Genomic DNA, 4,904 nt, shown 5'->3' with positions numbered 1-4,904 from the left:
AGAACCAGTAAAAGGGAGAAAGGATTCATAGAAGAAGACAACTGTGGCCTACTTAAGAATGTTTATGTTTTTGAAATTTTAAAACAAACACTCAAATTACTAACTTTGACATTTCTAAATAACGAAGAATCATCATCAAATAGTAGTTGGATCTCCAGGTAAAAGTGATGTCATTATGGACGTGTGGTATTTCAGATACTATTAATTTTTGTTTCAGTGAAAAATTGTATTTATCCAGTAAATCATTTTCCCATTTAAGTTCTGTTCACTATAATATAAACATTGTGTAAGACCTGTTATGGGAGTGCTTAATAAACATTAAAAATTGGTTTCATTTTGATGTTCTGAGACTGCATATGAGAAACTCTTTATTAATTTATTAACCAGCTTTCACTGGACCAGTGGCCTTAGGACAGACTTGCGGGAAACTTGGCCACATCACTCAAGTAGCATACAGTAGCTGAGACACAGTTTCACTATAAAGATAAGAGCAGAATATCATTATGGAAGCCCACAATAACATCACTGAAGACACAAATTGTCTGGTTTGTCTTCTTAGGAGCGCTGCTATGTGCTAAATTCCAGGCTCTCAAATGTCTTATTTTTAAGTAGATGCTCTCCTGAAACAAGTTTGTGCCAAGCTTTGAGTAATGTCTTATATTCTTTATTAGTACAATATGAAATATTTAACAGGAGGTTATTACTGTGGCCAATATGAAAGATTAAATGGGTGTGTCTGTCTTTTTTTTTAAAGCAAACATGATATTCAGAAAGAATAAAAAGAGCAGTATCAGACATCCAGATAAGCATTCAGATCCAAATATTATATTATTGTATATCAAGAGGTTCTTTCCTGTTACTCTTAAGTAGAATAAAACTATAAGAAACTCAAGGGGCTTTTATGATAAACAATATTTTTATTCTTTTTTAAAGTTGAAAAATACATCAAGATACGCTGAACTAGAAATCTATGTCATGACAACTTTTAACAAAGGTTATTAATTTCAATGACCCAAACTGTGGTTTAACACCAAAAGTGTGGTTGATTTTATCTATGAAGTGGTAAAGAGAACTAGGGCCTTATTATGTGAAGGACAAATTATTTTGTTAGCTTAGCTTGCAAAAAACTTACCAAAAGGTAAAGCATGTTGAAAATAGGAAAAACATATTAATCATTACAACTTCATAATAAAATAATACATTTTGCAATCTTAGAATTTAAAACACCATATTTAAATGTTAAAGTACAAAGGTATGGAATTCAATGCAATAAAAGTAAATAATTTGAAATTTTGCTGAAACTATAGGTCTATAAAAATCACATTAAAAGATGTTAAACATTTCAACAGAGAAGAACAGAGATGATAAACTTCAGCCTCATTTTTTTTCCTTTAGTATACTGTATTAGTTCTTTCTCATACTGCTATAAAGAAAACCTAAGACTGGATAAATTTTAAAGAAAACAGTTTTAGTTGGCTCACAATTCTGCAGACTGTACAGCAAGCATGGCAGCATAAGCTCAGCTTCTGGGGAGGCCTCAGGAAACTTACAATCAAATCATGGCAGAAAGTGAAGAGGGAAGCTGGCACTTCACATGGCCAGAGCAAGAGTAAGAGAGAAAGTTTGGAGAGGTGCTGCATATGTTTAAACAACCAGATCTCATGTAAACTCACTCACTGTGACAACCCAGTACCAAGGAGAAAACCTGTCCCATGATCCAATCACCTCCCAACAGGACCCGCTTGGAATATTGGGGATTACATTTCAACATGAGATTTGGGTGGGGACACAGATCCAAACCACATCAGCATACCATGTCTGTTCAGGGCAATGACAAACTGCATCAGAAAGCAATTGCTCATTTGGACAATGCTTCATTTTTCAAGACCTTTGGCATTCTTCGTTTTTCATGGCAGGTTAGAGAGAAGCAACCTCTTACACCATCTAGGCAAAATGTTTAATTCTTTGAGACTGTTCCTGGTCTCATTGTGAAGGTAGGTTATCCTATCCTCCTGCACTGTAGTTTAATATATAAGCCAAGATGCAGGAAATATCCTGAATTACATTAACTGAATTACTTTTTTAGTTAACTCAACTGTGTCTTACCCAACTATACTCTAGTCTCTGCCCTTTTCTTCATGTAGCACCTCAAGTCACAACTACTGCCATCACAACGTAGTCAAATTTTGGTCATTGCATCTTGTTAGTTCAGGTACTTTTCTTTCAGGCTTAACTTCACTCTATCCACCCAACTTTGCCAAGGCAAAAGGATTATTTGGCTTTAAGTTATTTTAAAACTTTTCAGTGGCTCTCATTCCCTCCTGTGAGAACTGAATAAAACTTGTGTGGGTGTCACCAAGTTTTTTTTTTTTTTTTTTGTGCATGTAAATAATCATCATCCAGAACATATATCTTGGGGAAGGGAAGAAACAAGACCTTGTTGACTAATAAATCTTTCATTTTGACTCAATAAAAGTTAAGAAGCTAGAGAGATAATTGTTTGAAAATGGACAGAATGTGTATTGGATAGGTCAAGCAGTGGCTTAAAGGCTTAAAGAGAGTTAAATGAAAATAAAGCTATATGATTGTATGAAGAAATTAGAGAGCTAAACTTAGAGAACAGGTGAATGGCACATTTTTAAGGGGGTGATCATGACATTTTTGAAGAGATGTGCTATGAAGTTGCACAATGAGGAAAATGGTATAAATGATTTGTAATTGGGACTCCACAAAAGAGGAAGTGGTTGCCTCCTAGATAGAGATGATAGATAGATAGATTAGATAGATAGATAGATAGATAGATAGATAGATAGATAGATAATAGATAGAATTGAATTTATTCAAGCAAAACTTAGATGATAACATGTTGTAAAAGGAACAACTGCCTTGGGTGGGATGTTAGACCAGGTAGTCTCTAATTCTGCACTTCATTCAGCTTCTGATTCAGAAGTGCCTATTCTGTAAATGCCTTTGAGACAAGGTCACATCTGTTTTATGTTCAGAACTATTTCTGGCCTTAGATGATCAATAACTCTGTAGAGAAGTAGATAGATTATAAACTATTACTTTTTGTTTGCCCACACTGACTACGACAGTGTTCTGAATATATTAGAGACTCAATAAATATTTTATGGACTAATTGGCACCTGAATTTTTGAAACAAATGCTGTTAAAAAATGTAGCCAATAGGAATTTATAGCCCACTCTACATTGTTTCAGCAGATGTTTGGTCTTAAAGTGATGTTATCTGTCTAATCTGGCACCTTGGCACAGAAAGGTGTTTTCTACTCCAGGTGGCAATGCCTTGAAATAATCACAAATGACTGTTTCCCAGCAACGACAAAAAGAATCTCCTGCTGCACAGTCATTTCCTAAGTTTAAACAATACATAAAAAAAATAAATAATGGAGATTATTCTACTTGTTGAGTTTATTATTTCTACTCCCTGGCCTTCCTGATAATGTATTATCAATTAAGAAACTATGGAAGGAAATTTATTTCAGTACAAACATTGTCAAACAAATATATGCTACGCAAATAGACATGAATATATTAGAATCATTTTGATTAATAGCAGAGTCTCATCTCAAAATAGATTAAAGAAAAAGAGATTATACAACATTAGATTCAAGTAATCTAATATATGGCTTAATATGCACCTGTCTATATATCATAATATTTTGCCATATTATTCCTGGCAAATTATTTGATTTTCTATATAAAGCTATCTCGTAATAATTCATTCTATAAACGTTTAGCCTATAATTGACTATATGCATTTAAAAGTCTAGTTGATTCCAATTCTAGGACTTCTTTGTTTCATAGAGCCAGGTTATAGAATTCTGATCTGCCAGTAAGTGAAACTGATCAGTTTATGGTAATTCAATACAGAGGCATTGCTAAAAATAACAGAAAAGGGTTATCTTAACCATATAGCTAAATGGCACAATAATAGGCAAATATACCTACTCAGTAGAGTGCAGTACTTAAGAGCACATGCTCTAGAGCCAGACTAACTAGGTTTGTGTCTCAAGTGCTATCACTGACATCTGCATAAATTTTAGGCAAATTATTTTAAAATTCTGTACATTCTTTATGTAAAGGATAATGGCATTGATGACAGCACCTACATTCTCTGATTTCTATCAATGACTTAATATGTATAAATTGTTTAGAATTGGTCTTAGCAAGAAATGTTTAGAGTTATCCTTTACAATCCAAGTTATGCACAAATTTACTTTTACAAACTTATTGATAAACAAATAGTTACTTCAGCCAAAAGTTACAGTCAGAAAACTTTGAAGATTTGCCGTTGGAAATGTAGACCCAGCCACCACTCCTTTCCCTATGTCCCACTTAATAGTTAATAAATAATGATATCGAAAAATGTATGCCTATTATTCATGTAATGTACTATTACGCATTGTGATTGATAAATACAAAAAAATCTTAGAATATATCAAGTGCACCAGAGAAAATATAATATGATTGCACTAACTGTGGTTCCATTCTAATATGGGATATTAAGTTAAATTTTGTTCACATCCTTTAAGGGAAAGAGCTCTTTAGAGAATAACTTTGTTTAAAGGGCATAATGGAAGTAGAGGATGTATAGCTTCAAAAACATAGAGGCAGGCAGATATCCTGCTTTTGATTTGAGCAACTACTGATGAATCAATGAAAGCGAAAATACAAAGAGTTTATAACCTGAGGGAATAATTGTCCTCCGCATTTGTGTGAAAAGATACATAGTGCTAAAGTCCATTCAGCCTACTCTACCACCCTCTGTTTCTTCACATCACAGAGCTCTGAGATTAGACCCTGCCTATAGAAAAAGAAAGGACTTCTTTTCTTTTAGTTACTGTGGTAAATATGAAAACCTTCTGAAATTAACACCCCCTACT

This window comes from Macaca nemestrina, chromosome 3 (assembly GCF_043159975.1).
Source record: "Macaca nemestrina isolate mMacNem1 chromosome 3, mMacNem.hap1, whole genome shotgun sequence".
NCBI classification, from domain to species: Eukaryota; Metazoa; Chordata; class Mammalia; order Primates; family Cercopithecidae; genus Macaca; species Macaca nemestrina.
The sequence above is the reverse complement of the archived record's forward strand: the minus strand, read 5'-3'. Positions refer to the sequence as shown.